At 41.6% G+C, this 21,631-nt stretch overlaps 1 protein-coding gene across 9 annotated transcripts in view; it reads left to right on the forward strand.

Annotated features, from left to right (window-relative positions):
• The first annotated feature begins 11,493 nt into the window (after positions 1-11,493).
• The window catches only part of CHRM3 (cholinergic receptor muscarinic 3), a 490,492-nt gene continuing 480,354 nt past the window's right edge, over positions 11,494-21,631 (forward strand). For all 9 annotated transcript variants that reach the window (XR_010345115.1, XM_064383639.1, XM_064383637.1 and 6 more), the window contains exon 1: positions 11,494-11,579. The gene's annotated coding sequence lies outside the window, so the exon portion shown is untranslated. The remainder of the gene's footprint in view (positions 11,580-21,631) is intronic.

Below are 21,631 nucleotides of genomic sequence, written 5' to 3' on the forward strand. Positions count from 1 at the left end.
GCTATGATAATATCGGGAAAAGGTAAATGAACTACTAAAATCAAGAGAACATTGTAAATATAGAAAAAGAACAAGAAGCTTTAGCCTCCATAAAAATAATAATAAACTATAGAACAGAATTTCAAACAGTTGCCACTTTACAGAACACCAGAACTGATACACTTAAATATTTTCTCATCAAAATAGATATCTTGTTTTACAGAGGTGAAAGAAATAGAAAATGGAGAAATTGTCCGCGAAAGAGTCAGACGATAGGACAGCATTAGGTAACGTCGGGGAATAGCGTTCAAAAGAATTTTAATTGTAAAGAATATTAGGAATTATCTGATTATGAAATACTGATGTGATAAGACCATTTTGAAGATATAAAAGGTCTTACGAATTTGTGACATAAAGTGCAAATGCTGAGAATGCCATCAGTGCAGACCCAGTCTTGGTTATCTTTGTCTCCCTGGCATGATGTGCAGATGTGCTGTGTTGCACGTGATCAGTCACTGGTAATCTACCAACAGTGGTGTACCAATCATTAGTAATAATAGTAATAAATATAAGTGGCCGGATATGGCGGCTCACACCTGTTATCCCAGAACTTTGGGAGTCCGAGACTGGTGGATCACCTGAGATCAGGAGTTCAAGACCAGCCTGGCCAATATGGAGAAACCTCATCTCTATTAAAAAAACATACAAAAATTAGCTGGGCGTGGTGGTGTCCCACCTGTAATGCCAGCTATGGACAAATTCTCAGAGAAAGAAAAGGTTTATAAGGTAGCTGGGGCAGTGGGAGTTGACAGGAGGATTACATTAGGATGAATATGAATAAATATGTAGGGCTAAAACTGGGCAGGAGTTTGGTTTTTGTTGTTTTTTGACACAAAGTCTCGCTCTGTTGCCAGGCTAGAGTGCAGTGGCACAATCTCGGCTCACTGCGATCTCCACCTCCAAGGTCCAAGCGATTCCCCTGCCTCAGCCTCCCCAGTAGCTGGGACTACAGGCACACACCACCAAGCCCGGCTAATTTTTTGTATTTTAGTAGAGACGGTGTTTCATCATGTCGACAGGATGGTCTCGATCTCCTGACCTCATGATCCACCCTCCTCAGCTTCCTAAAGTGCTGGGATTACAGATGTGAGCTTCCACACTCAGCCAAGGAATTTGTTTTAAAGGTTCTTCTCTCCCAGGGAATAGAAACATAAGAGTTGCATAAGCAAAGCCTTCAAAATATTATTCTATGTGTACTGGAAAGGATAAAGTGTGGAATTTGGGAGAGTAGTGAGCTAGATCTTCTAACTAATGTCCAGGAAAGAAGTGTCAGTTGTTTAAAATATAGTAGTAGGGTGAGGCATGGTGGTTCACCCCTGTAATCCCACCCTTTGGGAGGCCAATGTGGGTGGATCATTTGGTCAGGAAATAGAGAGGAGTCTGGTCAACGTGGTGAAACCCCTTCTCTACTTAAAATACAAAAATTAGCCAAGTGTGGTGGCACGTACCTGTAATCTGTAAGCTATTGAAGAGGCTGAGACAGGAGAATCGCTTGAACTCAGGAGATGGAGGCTGCAGTGAGCCAAGATTGTGCCACTATACTCCAGCCTGGGTGACAGAGCGAGACTCCATCTCCAAAACAATAATAACATAAATAAATAAAATGCAGAAGTAGAAGTAGAGAAGAGTAGATGCCACTGAGATATTAACACAATGACTGACTAAGGAGGCAGGAGGCAGTGCACTGGGTAAATGAAATGCTGTGCCAGACGAGATACACAGTGCTAATAAATGTTGCTAAGTATTTATTAAATTACTTAGGGGAGAGGCTTACTGATTTATGAAATCTTGGAATACTAGAGAAGAAGGAAAGGAAGAAAGGAAAAGAAGGGAAGAAAGAAGGGAAGGAAGATAAGAATGATAGAGAAAGGGAGGGAGAGGGAAAACTCAGAACCCTAAATTGTCAGAAAAAAAAGCAGAATAAGATGAGGAGGAGGAAAGAAAACTCTAAAACTGAAAACCGAAAGAAATTTTTGTATAGATAGAGGCTGAAACAGTAATAGACGTTTATATCATAGGTCAAAATGCAGTCTCCCACTGTCTGGGAAAGCCCACAGGTCATTTTTGCACAATCCACATGCTAAGTGGCTCTGGGAGCATCAGTCGACATATTTAATGATATGTAATTAAGTCTTAATTCCAAACATTAATAATTCAACAGAAAATCAAGAAAATATATATACATATATATAACTTTTTAATTAATTCTGTAGTATTTTATAGTACATTTGATCTCCAAATTATGTATTTCTTTCTTTGACAACTGTTACAATTATTTTGTGTTCATGGGCACATGTGCTCTAGGGCATGCAAACTAGGTAAGAAATTCTTGTGTTAAAATTGTACCACAGAAAATACCAAGTAAATGTGATACATGTTTTAGAATTTTATAGAATATAAAACGATGGCCTGGCACGGTGGTTTACGTCTGTAATCCCAGCACTTTGGGAGGCCAAGGCAAGAGGATCTTCTGAGGTCAGGAATTAGAGACCAGCCTGGTCACATGGTAAAACCCCGTCTCTACTAAAAATATAAAAATTAGCCGGGTGTGGTGGTGTGCACCTGTAATCCCAGCTACTTGGGAGGCTGAGGCAGGAAAATCTCTTGAACCTGGGAGGCAGAGGTTGCAGTGAGCTGAGATCATGCCGCTGCACTCCAGCTTAGGCAACAGAGTGAGACTCCATCTCAAATAAATAAATAAATAAACAAAACAATTATCTGAGAGGAAAAATTCGATTCATAACAAAGAGAATAAAGGATTTTTTTGGGGGGGAGTATTTTGTTTCCACCTAGGAACAACTGTTCCCCTCATTGGGTTAGTTTTATTTGCAAACAGAAATTATCTCCACGTGATTTCCAGGGCGATGGAAAACTGAATATGAATCCAACTTCTGCCATCTATTCACTTCTGCCACATTTAATAAGACACCCATACCTATTTTAGCATGTTTTCTTTCCTACAAAATGAGGAAATGTTTTTAGTTTCCTACAAAACCTCAAGAGATTAAAATAACACAAATAAGAATATTGATGGTATTCAAATATTACATACAGATATTAAACACAATAATCGTTGTAATTATTCCTATCAATGACATTGCCTCTACCTCAGGATGAAGGTCATTTTTCTTGACTTAAACTTTTTTTTCAATCTTATTATCTCTCATGAATTTTCTAAGTTTCAACACGCAATCTACTTGCAAGTTTTTGAAAATTTTAGGGATCGAAGTCATGATAACTAGTGATTTATTGAGGTGTAGGGAGATGAGTGAAAAGAATCAGGACTGCTAGGTGGATGACTGAGGAGGATGGCTCACAAGGTGACATAAAACACTCGGCCTAGCGTGGTGGATCACAACTGTAATCCCAGGACTTTGGCAGCCTGAGGTGGGTGGATCATCTGAGGTCAGGAGTTCAAGACCAGCCTGACCAACATGAAGAAACCCTGTCTCTGCTAGGAATAGAAAAAATTAGCCGAGTGTGGTGGCACATGCCTGTAATCCCAGCTACTCAGGAGGTTGAGGTAGGAGAATCGCTTGAACCCCAGAGGTGGAAGTTGTGGTGAGCCAAGACCGTGCCACTGCACTCCATCCTGGGAGAGAGTGAGGCTCTGTCTTAAAAAAAACAAAACAAAACAAACATCACTCAGAATAAAAAGGTCAGGAAATGGAGGATAGAAGGAAGGGTAAGTTCTGCTGGGTAATGCTGAATTTGTCATCATAAAATCTGCAGTTGTGGAAGCATTGGCTATTGATGGAACCTGCTCAAATGCAGAACTCAGAACAACAGGAAGTGAACCCAAGAGGGCACCAAGAGACTGAGAGAAAATGAACCAGACTTCCAGGTGCTCCACATTCCAACCAACATTTTGTATTGTCAGAAGAAATTGAGAGGTAAAAGTAAACCGATAAAAAAGAAACCAGGAAAGGGCATATATGATTACCAACCCTTTTCTCACCAGCTGGTCATGGGCCAGTTTTCTGCCAGTGATACTTTCTTGGTCACCGCGTAACTCTGCTAACATCGTCTGCCACTAGCTCTGAGGCTGTCCCAGAGGGGAAGCCAGCTGTCATCTCCTTTTTCCACACTCTGTTGGAGAAACCTGTCATTAACAGCTCCCTACGAAATGCATTTATGACAAACAGGCAAGAGATAATTAGCTAGGAAGTGAACAAACTCAAACTTCAGAACCTCTCATTTGTATGAACACCCTTGTAAGGTCTCAGGCCTATTTTAATGTTTATAAATGTGTTAATTTCTTCTGAAGAAAACTCACCAAATTGTAGAAGCCACAGATTCTGCAAAACTGAGGTTCATCCATGCATGCAGGATAGATTCACAGCATCTCTGAGCTGGAAAATATCTTAGAGGTTGTATATGTCCTCCAACACTGCAAGAATCTCTCTGGCAGCATTCTTTCAAAACCATCATGTAAAAGAGGGAAATCCCCAGCTGTGTTTGGATTTTGCTCTGTCACTCTTCCACTTTCTCCATCCATAAAAGGGCAACAATATGAATTTCCTGATAAGGTAGTTATTAAAATATAAACAAAGTTTGTAGCCCCTTCCCTAACAAAAATGTGGGGTTTCTGCTGCACCATCTAAGGAGAGAAAAAAATGAGGTCAGAAGCGATTATTATTATCATACTATATTGGAATGTTTCCAGACATAAAAAGCTCACCACTTTTTAGGCCAGATAAATTATGAAAGTTAAGCTAAGTTTTCCTTAGCATTAGCTGCAGCTTCTATCCCCATTACTTCTAGAACTGCATAATTTGTCTATTCTTTCTTCAGAACTTTGAGAGAGTCATTCTTGTCCTCTAAGACTTCTAAGAAGAGCTACATCCTGTAACTCTTGATTGATGTCTTAGTATCCCTAGAGCTCCACCTAGTATCTGGCATTTAGCGAAGTCCAGAGAGTGGTTTAAAGTGAGCGAATAGAGAGATTCATGAAAGAATAAGTATTTTTCAATCAGTCACTCTATCCCTAAATCTGGTAGATTAACTCAGAAGAATGAAAAATAGAGTACTAAGGAATTATTACTTCATGTAATCTGTTTACTGTTTAGTTCCTCAATGAGAAGAAAGTTGTACAAGTTTTCTAAAAATTAACTCCAAATTTATTATATAAACTTTAGAAAACCAGACATCCCCATTCTTGAGAGCAGGGATTTGATGCTTCTTAAGTTTCAATTCTTCATCTTGTCTGGGCCCTACTGCTTTGTATCTGATACTCAACATATAATTTGGAAAACCTGAGAGATAATAAACACACAATAATATGTGCACATTTTAATTGTGCAGTTTGATGAATTTTTATATATCAATTTAGTAACTACCACTCAGCTCAAGATAGAACATTACCCTCACCCCACGAATTTTTTATTTCCCCACCCTTGGAAATTACTCTCTTCACTCTCTTCTAACTAAGTAACTCTCTACCACCATAAATTAGTTTCCTCTGTTATTGACAGATTTGATGGCTGCTAAGGTCTTTCCTTCTGACAATACCATGATATCTTGATTTCTATAGCTTTATAATAAGTTTGGAAATTTGATAGTAAGTCTAAACACACAATTTTGTTCTTCAATACTGTTTCATCTTGGTCTCTTGTATATACCTAAACATTTCAGAATCAGTTTGTTAATTCACACACACACACACACACACACACACACACATGCACACACCTTGGATTTTGATTGGGAATGCATTGAAACTTAGGCCAATTAAAGGAGAATCAGTACCTTAAAAATGTTTAGTATATGCATGACAAAACTTTCCCTCTATTCTCAACCTTTCTATATCCTTATATTTTAAAAGTATTTCTTCTAAACAGCAAATACACGTTTTTATTCATACTAAAAATATCTTTTAAATAGCCATTTATATTTAATGTAACGAGTAACACAGTTGAGTTTTAAGTTTACTGTCTTATTACTGTTTTCTCTTTGCCCCATCTGTTCTGTGTTCATTAATTCCTCTTTTCCTGCCTTCTTTTACATCATCAAGGGTGGTTCATAATTTAATTTTATTTTCTGTATTACCCTTTTTTTGTTTCCGAAGAATGATATTTGGATATCATTCTTTCATTGGTTACACTTAAAAAAATCACCCTTAACACTGTTACCTTAAATCATCATCAAATGTAAGGATCTTATATTTATCCTTTTAAGCTTGTTATTATATATTTGACTTTAATAAATAGTATAAGCCCCACAAGATACTCTTATTCGTCGTATGTTAGACAGTTAGAATGTTGTATATTCTCATTTACCCTTTCTGGGGCTGTTTATTCTTGCTTACATTTCTGTGATTCAATCTGAGACTATGTCCCTTCAGCTTGCAGGATTTCTTTCAGTAAATTCCGTAGTTTGTAGTCAGCTGACAATGAAGTCTCTCAGTTTTTGTTAGTCTGAATCTTCTTCAGACTAACAAAATATAATAAGTACCTTTATTTTTAGATTATTTTCAATGGACACAATTCTGGTTTGATAGTTTTTGTTTCTTTCTGTACCTGAAATATGTTTATTATCTTCTACCTTCCATGATATTCCTGCTGAAATCAATGTTCATTTATATTCTTCCCCCAAAGGTGATTTTTTAAAACTCCTGGCTATTTTTAAATTTTCTTTTTCCTCTTTCAGCAATTTGACTCTCATAGACCTAGTTGGAGTTTTCTTTGCTTAGGGTTCATGGAGCTTTTTGAATTTCTTTGTTGCGATCTGTATTAATTCATTTTCATGCTGCTGATAAAGACATACCCAAGACTGGGCAATTTATAAAAGAAAGAGTTTTATTGGACTTACTTCTACATGGCTGAGGAGGCCTCACAATCATGGTAGAAAGTAAAAGCACATCTCACATGGCAGCAGGCAAGAGAAGAGAGGTTGTGCAGGGAAACTCCCATTTTTAAACCATCAGATCTCATGAGACTTATTCACAATCATGAGAACAGTACAGGAAAGACCTGTCCCCATGATTCACTTATCTCCCACCCAGTCCCTCCCATCACATGTGGGAATTATGGGAGCTACAAGATGAGATTTGGATTGGGACACAGAGCCAAGCAATATCAGTATCTTTCATCAGATATGGAAAATTCCTGGCCATGATTTTTTCAAATGTTGCTTTTGCTTCTCTCTCTCTCTCTCTCTCCCCTCTTTCTGCTCTTTCTGCATATTTTCTATTGACTTGTATTTGAGACTATCAGTCTTATTTGTGGAGTATCCAGGTGGTGTTTAAACCTATCTAATTACTTCTTGATTTAGCAATTCAACAAAACTTATTTTATTATGTTTATAAAACCTAATATCTTGATAAAATGCTTTGTTTTTAATCCACTTTGCCCAATTCCAGCGTAGTTCATTGACTTATTAATCATGGTTATTTAAAAGCCCTTGCCTATAGTAATTTCAAAATCTGTATCATTTCTGGACCTCTGTCCGTTGACTGTATTTTCTTTGCTTTTTTTTTTTTTTTTTTTTTTTTTTTGGCCAGCAGGTACTCTTTTCTGCTTTTTTTGCATGTCTGGTAAGTTTTGATTGCATGCTGCATTTGTAAAAATTCTAGCTTATATTTTCTTCCTCTTACAAACTTTGAGTTGTGTTCTAGCAGGTGGTTAAATCATTGGTAGATCACCTTAATCCTACAAAAGCTTGGTTTTTGCTTTGTTCAGGCAAATCTATTTCAGGTTGTTCTTTCTCTTAGGGCATCATCCTTCTATCTAGGGAATATCCTTCAAGGGTTTCAGCCAAATGCCTGAGGTGTTCACCGAGGTCTTTCCACTCTGGCTGGAATCAAGTGTCTCCTCAGAATTGTGTGATGTCTAGAACCTCCACTCAAATTTCAACCTCTACCACTGCACTCTATCTGTCAGGTGTCCAGAATCATGCTCCTGGGCACACTCAGCCTAGCAGGTCAGCCAAGGAACTGGGAGGAATTGCCACACAGACTTCTGGTGCTGACTCACAGTACTCACCTCTCTGTCACCTTGTTAACTTCTAGAAAACTTAGTTATTTTATGTAGCTCCAAGCTCTTTCACTGTCCTCTGCTCAGTGAAACTGTAGCTCTCTGCTTATTCTCAACTTCCCAAAACTTCTATTAAAAAAAAATTTCCCCTGAGGAAAAATAATCCACTGGAATGGGCTCACTCCATGTGCCTTCAATTACCCCAATTGCAGCGCTATGTTGGTTGTGGTTCAGAAGTAAAAAATGTTTTATAAAGTTTTTCCAGGTTTTATCACTATTTTATGGTAGAAACACAAGTGAGTGCTATTAGCTAATTGTCTTGTCCACAACCAGAGTCTCATTTCATAATTGAATAAGTCCTTTGCCTATCTTGTGTTTTATTTATTTATTTTTATTATACTTTAAGTTCTGGGATACACGTGCAGAATATGCAGGTTTGTTACATAGGTATACAGGTGCTATGGTGGTTTGCTGCACCCATCAACCCATCATCTACATTAGATATTTCTCCTAATGCTACCCCTCTCCTAGCTCCCCACCCCGCAACAGGCCCCATGTCTTGTGCATTTTTTTAAACAAACCTGCAGGATTCCTAAGCCTTTTCTAGCTCTAGCTGATTTCTTTTGTTTTAGACCAATATCCAAAGGTAAATACTCTTTGGTTTCTTATTTTTGGCATCTTATAAATAAGCATTGCCTCCAGCTTGGTTCAGTCTCAAGTGTAATAAGTACCCCTTTTATATTTTCCTCTGAAATATCATTTTATAAATCTGCTGAATGATCAGGCACCAAGGTTAAAACCAGTATCTTATTCCAGCCCAGCATGAATCCACTTACCAAGAAACTGGAGAGAACGCTGTCTAAACTGTTTGTAATTTGTTCGATGCAAGCACGCAGTCTACATTTACCTCATCCATAATGCTGCTGGGAAGGTTGGCTGGAATCAGGAAATACCGTATTGAGTTTAGTGACTATTTACAAGTGGAAATCTGGTGTGATTTATTTTACTAAATTGTAGTTATTTCCTTTTCTTTTCTGACTAGTCACAAATCATTTATTTCAGGATCTTCTCCAGAATATTGCCAGAGGCCAGTCTCAAACTTAACCATTGTATACATACCAGAATATTTTTATTAAAAATTAACAAATCTGTGTTTTTCTAAAAGCTACATAATCTCTACTTGTCCGTTCTTTTGGCCCTTGTCTGTTCTTTACAGATCAATATTATCGAAGCTACTCCTGTTCCCACGAGCAAATAACAATTGTGTATAATGGAAAAGATACTAAATCTGAATTCATGTGCCTCTTACTAGCTATATAATGGACGATTAAATCATTCCTTTAAATTCCTTTCTCCTTTAGTAAACAGGGATAAAATACTTGTTTGATTGTTTTAAAGAGTACATAAATATCTGAAGGCAACTGTTATATTTTCTTCTGATACGTATCCCAACAAAATGCCTTCAATATTGATATTATTATTAATATTCTAGTATCTTGGATGCAATTCACCTAAGCCTGGAGAGTTTAATTAATTTAAGTAGCTACATGCTTTCAGACTAGCTATTTTCCCATCATGATCTCAGTCCTTTCTAAGCTATGTTTAGTCTCTTTTCTCCTAAAGATTGTTCTACCTAGGGGAGAATATACATTCAGAAAGGAATTCGTATACTTGTGTTTCTCTAATCTCTTAACATCACTTAATTTTTAAAAGAGCTCTATCTTTTCCTATTTACCTTCTTGTGCCAAATGGCATTAAAATCATTTGCTGCCTTTAATATTGTTAAACACGTTCTTTTTTATCGTTCTCCTCCCTTCCCTTTTCTTTTCTTCTTTTCTGGTTATCATTGTTCTGCTTGTCCTTTCTTGTGAGAGTCCCCTGTCATCTTTCCTTACATGTTTGTTTTTTAAAGAAAATCTCTAGAGTGCAGTGGGACAGCCTCATCCCTGTCTTTGCAACTTCGGTATCTCTCCACTTTTTCCTTATTTAGTTAGGTGACATTGGTACATAATAACCTTTCTCTCTCTCTCTCTCTCTCTCTCTCTCTCTCTCTCTCTCTCTCTCTCTCTCTCTCTCTCTCTTTCCTTCTTAGATTTTCATTCCTCTTGAATTTTAAAAGCCTGGCTAGCAAGATCATACCTTTCATTTTATTTTCTGATTTAAAAAAGTCTGTGTGTGTGTGTGTGTGTCTGTGTGTGTCTGTGTGTGTCTGTGTGCTCTCCCTCTTAGATTTTTCATTCCTTTTGAGCTTTAAAAGCTTGGCTAGCAAGATTATACCTTTCATTTTATTTTCTGATTTTAAAAATGTGTGTGTGTGTGTGTGTGCGCGCGCGCGCGCGCGCGCATGCACTTCAGTGTCTTCCTCATGGATGCTTGTCTCATTTTCTCCCAAGGTGTAAATGTCCAGGGAAGGAAAAGTCACGCCGTCCTCTACTACACTGCTCTGCAGAGAGAGACTCACTAAATGTGAAAAAGTGGATGCATCAGCCTGTTCCCTAGAGAAAGATTCTCCACGGAATCGTATATTGTTACTGAACTGAAGTTCATTCATCGATAAGTTGTGCCCAAGCAATCGACTTCCTTCCAGTCCTTCTAAGCAGTCCAGGGAAACCAGTTTAAAAGCGAACACAACAAAACTAACCGACGGGCAAAATCTACCCTTGAAGCCCCGCGGGGGGCACAGTTTGGGAGCAGGTGAGGCCGTGCTGGGCGGGTGAGGGCCCCCTCTCTCCTGCTCGGTGTTCTGCTTTCAGCCAACCCACCCCAGGAGCACCCTGGGATCTCCTCGCCCCCTGCCAGGCAGAGAACGCGGAGCCCGGAGGGCACGCGGGAGTGGAGCTAGGCGCCAGCAGGGCAACTGGGCATGCTCAGAAGCCGGGCAGGTTTGGGTCTCCAGCAGGCAGCCTGAGCATTACACCAGCTCTCCCAGCCCTGGGAGGAGGAGGAGGAGGAGGAAGGAGAGGAGGAGCGGCCAGCAGTAACCACGACCGCCACCACCAGGCAGAGGAAGAGTTCGTGGGGAGGAAAAGGCCCTCCTCCCCCTTGGAGCGCCTTCTCCAAAAGCGTCTGCTTTTGGAGAAAGGGAATACAGGATAAAGAAGGAGACGGAAAGAAGAGAAAAAGTGAGGGGGGAGACAGAGGAAAAAGGGCGTGAACAGAAAGGGCCGGAGCGTGCAGACGAGCCCGGGGCGCGGGGGTGGCACTGCCGAGCCGGGAGCGCTGGCGCTGGGGCAGGTGCCGCGGCCGCTGCCCGGAGGCGGCATGTGACGCGCGGCCGCAGCTGCCCGCTGGCGGAGCGCTCTCAGACAGCGGAGCGCACACCGCCGGGCCCTCGGTGCCAGCGCGGATCCCCAGGCTCCTCGTCAGTCCGCGGGGCGGCAGCGGCGCTTGTGGGAAGACCGGCGATGAACCCAAGGGCGGCTCCGGGCAGGGGCGCGCGATCCTAAGGACAGTCGCTCCCTGAACGCTGAGCGGGAGGAGACGAAGGGACGGTGGACCGGGCGCCATCCGCGCACCGGGCAGGCGCGGAGACCCGCGTGGGACAGACACCTGGAGCGCAGCTGCCAGGTAGGGACGGCGTCCGCCACCCAGGCGCAGGGCAGAGCGGGCGGCGGCAGCGGCCGACCTGCTTTCCTGCTTATCTCGTTGCGAAAGGAGGAAAAAGTTTTCGGGGCGGGTAGGAGAGGTCTGGTTTTTGGAGTTCGAAGAAAGGGACTGGGGAGAGAAGAGAGAGGCTGTCGGTCGATTTTGGGAATGGTGGGGACTTGAATTCCGACAGCGCGATCTAGGGCGCTGAGGTGCCCCACTGAGGGTGGGGAACGCCCGGTGGCACCCAAGTGCCCCGAAAGGGACGGGAATCCTGCGAGCGGTGCCCGGGAGAGAGCCGGGGACGCCCCACCCTGCTTTCCCTCGTTTCCATTCTCTCTTCCCCGGCGCCGGATCTGAGGCACCAAAGTGCCGGAGCACGAGGAGCCACCCGGCTCGGGGTGTGTTTGTGAGCGCGCTCGTGTGCTGAGCGTGTGTCTCGCGTCTCCGCATTTGCTTTCCTGTCAATTCTAAGAAGGCTAGAGCAGGCACCCGCCAACCTCGCCGCGGGGCCGCGAGTTCGGATTGCATTTCACGGGGCGAAAAGGCAAATGTGGCTCTTCTAGTAACACTTGGGCGAAGGTACCTAGCCTAGCGCGCATCTTTACTGACCCGGGGACAGTCCACACTCGCAAAGCAACGGCCCCTGGACTGCGCGGGGTCTCCTCTTTGGAGCACTTCCCCAGCATAGCCTGTTATTAGAGAGATTAATTTCTGCGTGTTTTTTAAACGGCACGGGCGGGCAGACAGTTGACTTAAGCAGCAGAATTCACTTGTCTACTCCGCCGTGTGCGTGTTGGAATTGTGATCCTGTTGTGCATGCTGGTGCGTGTGTGCGACTCTCCTTGCACGCATTTGGAAGTGGTAGAGGCAGCAGGGGGTTGGGACCTGCATCCATATGGACAGATTTCAAGAATGCACAAACCTTCATTTGTCTGCAAGTGTTATTTGAACCTGTGCAAAGGCTGCAAGGATATGTCCCCTCGATCCCCGCCCGTGTCCGTGTTTGCAATGTGAAAGGACGGCCCTCTTTAGGACAGAAATGTATTTATCAAAGCGAGGTGTTGTTAAGGACAGTCGTTATTTCACAATATGCTTTGCACAGACTTTTCCTTTCTCGCCAGTCCTCCGAGTTCCAAGACAGAAAACCTGTCCCCTCCCCCCATTTTGGTCTTGTAGGTTATTATTTGAAACATAATTTTTAAGTGGGTGCAGTGATTATGTAGTCCAAATAATTCCATATTGTGAGATCATTATATTGCGTGAACCATTCATCACTGTTTCCTGTGCTTAAAACAATGCCCAAGTATTTACTTAAGAGAGACTATGCATAAGAACATATAGTTCAGGAAGGAGAAAGCTAAACCTGCATGTAGGCAGGATTGTAGTGGTAGCACGATAATAAAAAACTAAGGTATTTTTGTTCCAAGTATCGTGGGATAGATGAGGTGCTGGGTGCGCCCTCTTGTTATAAGAGCTGATATTTCAAAGTATACATGTAAAAGGAACATGCCTGCTTCAGTGTGCATTCCAACATGCCACGGAAATGTGCTTTACATCGTAGCTTCTATTGCTGAATAGTCTATCCTTAGATTTTGTTTACATAGTTTGTCTCATTAGCTTAACACATAATTAGCTATTGTTGGGCTAGAAAGCACATTATTTTTGTAGTGGTTTCCATATGGAAATATAACGTTCGCTTTAATTACTAATTTTAAAATAATTACATTGCCGGTCTGATTTAGAATGTTTCTCTAGGTTGGGGAGTATTACGAAGATTGAATGTAGGATGAAAATAGCAGTGTTGAAATATTGTGTTTTAAATAACGTTGGGTCATTATTCAAATGAACTCAAGAGTTGGAAAAGAAACAGATAAAAAGTAGACTTCGAAAAATCTTTGTAAGTTTTCTGCATGGAAAATTATTGTGAGGGAAAAGTGTATTTTGGGAAAAGGAGCAAGTGTGGAATTGGTCAAGTTTTAAAGAAAGAACAAGTGTTATGATGAATAGTTCTGTATTAAACCTACATTTAGGCTTATTTAGGAACTTTCCTTTAAAATTTAGAGAAATCTATGATGAATATTCATTACCCTATTTTTATTCTGGGGTAGGGGGAAGTAAAATGTCACTTTGAAAGTATTATTTACTTCTGAAGATTATTTAAGCATGTGTAAAAGTTCTTTAGCGTGTACCTTCTCATTTTTTCCTTATAAAGAAAAATGATTTATTTTCTTAACAAAGAAAATTTGTATTTTAAGTTAGAGAATGTAAAAATATGAAGTTCTTTTAATGATATTTTAGCCTTTAATTTCAGGCAACCTGTTGAAAGTGAACATGGAAAAAATGTGAAATTGGCAGAAATAGAATTTCTTAGATTCGCACTTGTAAATTGAATAGACAGAAAGTTAAATGATATGGTTAAAAGCAAAGTGACCTTATGTATTTCTAGATTATAAAGTAAGATATTTTTTCAGATTTTTAGTTAAAATCTCTGTCATTTTCCCAGCCAACACATTGTTCTTGCCTAACAACTTTGTTAACATTGGCAGACTCACTTGCTTACTGCTAAATGGCCTGGACATTTCCAGGGTGACTATTAAGAAATTGGGTCTTGTTTGCAGTGCCGGGAAGTTTATATCAGGAACAGCTGTGGTGTAGTGGCACTTCAGATAGGAGATGAATGAACTGTGAGTCACATGAAGATGGAGGCTCTGATCAGTATGCAGAGAAGCATATCTGTCCTTCACTTATGGAACCTGATTTTATAGCATAAGATGACTAATAGCAATATTCTCACCCTGTGATTTTGAAGAATCAATAACTAGAAATGTTGTCTTTTATACAAATATTTGTGAATTTAAAATGTGTTCTTACATAAGAATATTTTAAAAGATATCTATGAACCTGATAAAATTTTAATCAAATCCCTCTACTATGTTTACTTTTAAAAGTTAATCAGCATAATAAAATGTGCCTTTATGCTTAATCATTGAATATAGTGTTTTCCTAGATGCAATATCAGTGAAGGGCTCCATAAGACTTTTCATCTGTAAAGTTCCCAGCGCCTGGAGGGCTCTGTTCACCTGCTACCTTCCCTAGCAGTTTCATGTCCCGGGCAGTATAGATCTGCATTTGTGTTGTCTTCAAAGCAAGAAATAAAAATAATTTTGGGCTGAGCACAGTGGCTCATGCCATTAATGGCAGCACTTTGGGAGGCCAAGGCAGGAGGATTACATAAGGCAAGGAATTCAAGATCAGCCTGGGTAGCATAGCCAGACCCCATCTCTACAAAAAATGTAAAAATTTAGCCAGGCATGGTGGCATGCACCTGTATTCCTAGCTACTAAGGAGGACGCAGTGGGAAAATAGCTTGAACCCAGGAGTCTGGGGCTGCAGTGAGTTATGATCATGCCTCTGCTCTCCAGCCTGTGAGACAGACTGAGACTCTGTCTCTAAATCACCACCCTCACCATCATCATTATAATTTTGGTTTGGTGAAGCAATTGAAAATGTTAAACCATAATGTGGCTTATGTGAAAACGATGTGACCTCCTCAAGCATTTCATTCCCCATTGTACACTCGGAGACCATAGTAGTTGCCCTGTCCACACCATGGGTTGGTTTTGAGGATCCAATGCATGTGGACGTGCTTTTTGAACAAACTCTAAGGCACTATGAAATGCAGTGGTCGACTGGAGCCCAGAGCCTCCTCAGTAGCCCATGATGGGAAGCACTGAGCGCCAGTGCGTAGTGGCCCTCTGGCTCAGTTTTTGGCCTCTGTGTTTTGTTTTCTATTCAGAAGTTTTGGCAGCTTGCAGATTCCCCAGCCTCTGGCAGGACCTCTTCTTTAGGCTGGCGATCTACCTTCTCCCACCTGTTGGAATTTCTAGCTCATCCCCTCCTGAGGGCCAAGGACACTGGCTGACTGCACCTTCTTAGCTTCCTCTGCTGGGGCTGCAGCTGTAGCTTGCCACATTGACACAGCACAGGGTCCAGTAGTGATGACAGGAAGTCAACAGAAGGAATATTCTGAGTCCCTGCCAGCTTCTCACCAATTGTGCCAGTTCATCCTGAAGCCAACCGGAATATGAACACTTTGAGAAAAACAATGGTGGCCAAAAATTAGAAACAAAAAACAAAAACCAATTTGACGAACAGTAGCTGGCAGAGGCACCGTGGGCTTGGAGGCCTTGCCTTTCCAGCCCTGCTCTGCATAGGACTCAGGAGCCTGGCCCTCTGACTCTGCAACCACAGCCCACAGAAGAAGGGAGTCTGTCCCAACCCCAGTGAGCTCTAGTAATTCCCGTGCCTCCCTCACCTCAGTTGCTCTAACTCCTGTCATATTTACCGTCTCATAGGTCGAGGCTTTGATTGAGTTTTCAATTTACATTTTCAGTACTGGATTTAATGTCTGGCCTGGGAAAATTTTAGCTATGACCTTGGCAGTCAGCCTCGCCCTTGCCAAGAACTTCTCTCCAGGAGCAAGATCTCTTTCTTTCTATTCTGTCTCTGATTCAACCTCAGTGTGGACAAACCCTTGGACCTAAGGCACAGCTCCCCTCCTGACAGTGCATCATTTCTGCCTGAGACTTGTACTGCCCGGTTCCACTTGACAAATACATTCTCCTTGTCTGTCATTGTCAGTAGGATCAAATCTCAGTTCTCCACACCTCTCCCAAGTAATGTAATTTGTGTGGCTGACTATCCACTACATAATTAATCCTTCATTAGGTCATTTGTTCTAGCCCGGCCCTAGCCTGCTTCCTGTCCCCACTGTTTCCTTGAAATTTGGCATGCCAGCTGAGCCATGAAATAGTCTACCTTCTGTCACCTCTAGCACAGGAAGTGGTGCTAATGCAGACATCCTGGTTCAGGCAGAATATCCGCCAACTATGGCCATTCAGATAAAATTCAGGTGAGTTTAAACCAAGGTAAAATACTTGCAGCCTGTTTTGGAGACAGTCCCCGGAGAGGGGAGCTACCAGATACACACTTCGCTACATTTATGTCTGCAAAATGTTTTGGTGTTCTTCTACTGAAGGCTTCTAATTTATCACAGGTAGCTATAGCCATAGAAATAGATACATATAAAAATATCCTGTCACTAAGATGTAGGAAAAAGGAGCTCCTAATAGCTTTGTCTACGTTTTCTAAGACTTGTCACTTTGGAATACATTTTCTCCCACTAGAATTGCCCATGGGATTCAGACTGGAGAGAAACCTGTTTACTGCTATTAATACGTATAAGCCAATTCTTGCCCACAAGCATCTGAAGTTCCATCGAGCTAGCTCTCATTTCCCTTGAATCCTAATGCAGTGGTATTTTTTTTTTTTTTTTTTTTTTTTTTTTGAGACGGAGTTTCGCTCTTGATACTCAGGCTGGAGCGCAATGGCGCGATCTCGGCTCACCGCAATCTCCGCCTCCTGGGTTCAGGCAATTCTCCTGTCTCAGCCTCCTGTGCAGTGGTATTTTATAGACTGGGAATCCATATAAATGTTGGCTGAGCATGGTGGCATGCACCTGTAGTCCCAGGTACTTAGGAGGCTGAGGCAGGAGGACCACTCAAGGCCAGGAGTCCAAGGCTATAACATACTGTGATCACACCTGTGAATAGCCACTGTGCTCCCACCTGGACCACACAGCAAGACCCCATCTCTTATAAATAAATAAATAAATAATAATCCATATAAATATTCAATAGTATTGGGTTTTTGGCTTCAAATTGACAATATTTTTGAGGCTACTATATTTAAGTATATATGCATAGTCATTTAAAAAGGTTGTTGAACACAGTCTTTTTTGTGACTTTTAAATTTTCTTAGTGCAAAATAGTCTAAAAGCACAACTGCTGTTGTAGGATGTCTCTCAAGCCATTTACACTGAAAAGAAGTTCTCATACTTGAAATAGATATGATGGACCTCCTGCCATTTTTCCTGTGCTTTCTCACATGCCCAGTAACACAGGCCACATGCAGTAGCTTGTATGAAGGCAGAGAGAATGGGAATCTGGAATGGCCATGATGTTTCTTTTTATTGAGTCCTCCTTTCTCCTCTTCTCACCCCAGATCCTTCCCGTCACGCAAGGACCAGACAAACACTTCCAGCTTTCCTTGAGTTAAGCTATCATTCTGTTTTCCCTGTGATTATTTTAAATCCTTTGATTAATTTGAGTGTCAGAAACTGAAAATCTGTCTAAACAACTGCAAGGTCACTTCTCTCTACTCTGAGTACTAGTGGCACTTACCATCTTAATGTAAAGTTTGACCCTCAAAGATAACCCAGGTAATATTTATTTTGATTCTCTCCAAAGAAATTAACTTCATGAGAGTATATAGGTAAATATATAATAAATACATGTTTGAGTAGAATGAGTAAATCACCCAGTCACTCCTTCTATCTACCTATCCATTATCTATTTCTTTATCTAATCGACCTATGTTCATTTACACAGGAGTTGTGTATATATCTGTTATCACATCTTTCAGGTCAGTATCATCTAATGTGTGAGGTACCATGGACATTCTGTTTTGGATACACAGTGAGTCAAGGGCTCTGCTTTTTAGGACCATATGTGATCAATGTGAGAGCAGCTAAACAAATCTGAGTTGGAAGGGGATGTTAGATATTGTATGAATTTCTCAGATCTTAAAACAACAGAAGTTTATTCTCTCATTATTCTGGAAGCCGAAGTCTGAAATCAATGTGTTGGCAAGACTGCACTCCCTCTAAAGGCCTTAGGGGAGAATCCCCCCTTTCTTCCTCCAGCGCCTGGTGGCTATCTGCATTCCTTGGCTTGTAGGCACATCACTCCAATCTCTGTTCCTGTGGTCACGTTGGCTCCCCCACTTCTTTCTTCATGTCTCCTCCTGTATATGCCTGTTTTATAAGTATATGTGTGATTGCAGTGAAGGCCCACCCAGAAAATCCAGGATTAGCTCCTCCGTTCAAGAGCCTTAACTTCATCATATCTTTTGTCATATGAGGTAATCATAGAACCTGGGGATTAGGAGGTGAGCACATGTTTTGGAGGGACCACCATTCAGACCACTGCAGATGTCACTGATGAACAACTTTTGCCTTTGGACCTCTCTCTTGATGTTACACTGCGCAGTCTGTATGGTTTGAGAAATTAACACTCACCAGGGGGTTGTTCCGTTTTCACAGAGTAGTGAGATGCAGATCCTCTTTATATCAAGCCAAAAATCTCATTCTCCTTGTGCTTGTTTGCCTTCTTAATAATTCTGAGAATTGCGATGAGAACACTTCTGATCTTTCTTCCATAAGAAAATCTTTAAAGTTGAAAAGTTTAACGTTATTTCAACCTGGTCCTATGTGCCACTTCTAAATTTTCATGTTCTTTCTTAACCTTTTCATTTGCACTTACTGATCAGTGATCACACTCCCCTGATCTCACTGCCCTCTGACTTGAAATCTTTTGACTCCTCTTGTCCACATTCATGAGGTTTATAGCAATTACTTTTCCAAAAGTCACCTGTAATCTCTTAGTCACAAAACAGCTTCCTTGTCTACCCTGGTTAATCTCTTTTCTTTTTTTCTATATCTTTACTATATATTTCTTTATAGTGCATTACATGAAAAGGTACAGAGAAGAATGAATGGTAATAAAAGAAAGGAATTAGAAAAGTGAGGGATTTATTATTATTTTTTATTATTATACTTTAAGTTCTGGGGTTCATGTGCAGATCTTTCAGGACTGTTACATAGGTATAAACATGCCATAGTGGTTTGCTGCCTCCATACTCCTGTCACCTACGTTAGGTATTTCTCCCAATGTTATCCCTCCTCAATCTCCCCAGCCCCTGCTATCCCTTCCCTAGCCCCTCCACCCCCCAACAGACCCCCTTGTGCGATGTTCCCCTCCCTGTGTCCATGTGTTCTCATTGTTCAACACCCACCTATGAATGAGAACATATGGTGTTTGGTTTTCTGTTCTTTGTGTCAGTTTGCTGAGAATGATGGTTTCCAGATTCATCCATGTCCCTGCAAAGGACACGAACTCATTACCCTGGTTAATCTCTTAGCAACACCTTTAAACTCCCTTAATTTTTAGAGCGTTACACCTCCCTGGCTCTCTTCTCTCCTCTGGTTCTTTTCTCTCCTTCCTGTTCTCCACCCCCATCTTCTGCTGAGTGTAGGGCTCTCCAGCTATTTCCCCCATACCGTTCCCCGGCTTCTCCTTCCGCACCTGCCTCTGTTTCCACGGTTTCAAATACTCTTTCCGTGTGTGGGTCACACTCACTCGCTCATCTCCCAGCCTGACTTGGCTTCAGAAAGTAGCGTTTCCCTGTGCTTGTTGACTAGCACAGCCTTCGTCTTCTTCCTCATCCTGTTCCCCTCTTAGGGTTCCTATTTCTATGAATAGCATGACCATCCTACTGCTCAAACAGTATGAATAAATTAAGTAATCTTGATTTATTCTCTTCCCTCACCGCCCACATTTAGCCAGGTACCGAATTCTAATGATTCAACCAAGGAAGAGCTCAAACTTCTTGGCTACTTTCCCCTCCTGCTGTCAATATCTTAATGCATCATTTCTGCAACTTTAATGTGCATTCAGATCGCTTAGGGATCTTGATAAAATGCAGACTCTGATCCAAGAGGTCTGGGGTGGGACCCGAGAATCTGTATTTCTAACCAACCTTCGGGTGATACAGATGCTGCTCATCTGTGCTGGGACCACACTGAGAAGAAAGCCTTTAAGTTTTACCTTTGTATCTTTTCTTAGTCTCTGAGCTTCCCAGGTGATCTCATTGGCCATACTCTTGCCTTTGGGTCCATTTTATACAGATTACTCTTATGCAATACCAAATGTGATCATCTTTCTCCTACCCTCTAATACCTTCTTTGACATCCCCTTCCGCTATCTGTTGAATGAAGACTAAGTGTCTCGCATCAGCTTCACCCTGTTTCATGGCTTGGGTTCGCATTTTGCGTTCAGTCTCGAGTCTCAAGGTCACTCCTCACCTTACCTTCAGGTGTCCTCATTCTCTGCCACGTTCTCTTGCTGCTTAGGATGCCCTTTCTGACACGTCATCAGGGGTCCAAATTTTAGCAACGTGTCAAGGACCGCTTGGAATGAATTCATCTTCTGTTACTTCATCAGAATCTCACACTTATCACTGATTACATTCACTCTTGGTTTTTATGCGTGTGTGCACATAAATTGCTTCAAATACCAGACTGTGTTCTCCTTGAAAGATGCTATGTTTTGTCGGTCTTGGACTGCCTTCAAGTATCTAGTGCGGAGTCTTCTTCATAAATACTCAATTTGTACATTCACATATAAAATATGTAAATAGACGCAGCGGCTCATTTTGCAAGGCTGAGGTGGAAGGATTGTTTGAGGCCAGGAGTTCAAGACCAACCTGGGTGACTTAGCAAGAGCACATCTCTACAAAAATTATTAAAAATTATCTAATCCCAGCACTTTGGGAGGCTGAGGCGGGTGGATCACGAGGTCAAGGAATCGAGACCATCCTGGTCAACAAGGTGAAACCCCATCTCTACTAAAAATACAAAAATTAGCTGGGCATGGTAGCGCACACCTGTAGTCCCAGCTACTCGGGAGGCTGAGGCAGGAGAATTGCTTGAACCCAGGAGGCGGAGGTTGCGGTGAGCCGAGATCGCACCATTGCACTCCAGCCTGGGTAACAAGAGCAAAACTCTGTCTCAAAAAAAAAAATTATCTGGGTTTGGGGGTGCACGTCCCTGTAGTCTCAGCTACTTGGGTGGCCAAGGCAAGGAGGATCCCTTGAGCCACAAGTTCAAAGCTGCAGTGATCTGTGATGGTGCCAACCGCACTCCAGCCTGGGCAGCAGAACGAGGTCCTGTCTCAACAAAAGTCAATGTAGTGTTTTTGTTATTTGTATTCTTATGAAAGTGATACATGTGATACAAAATTCAAACATTACGGAAATATATATCAAAAGTAAAAGTCCACCATTACCCGATGCCCCAAAAGACAACTACTGTTAACATTGTGATGCCATGACAGGGCTGTTTCTGATATTTT

This window comes from Aotus nancymaae, unplaced genomic scaffold (assembly GCF_030222135.1).
Source record: "Aotus nancymaae isolate 86718 unplaced genomic scaffold, 86718_ANA_hifiasm-v0.15.2.pri h1tg000032l_0, whole genome shotgun sequence".
Lineage (NCBI taxonomy): Eukaryota > Metazoa > Chordata > Mammalia > Primates > Aotidae > Aotus > Aotus nancymaae.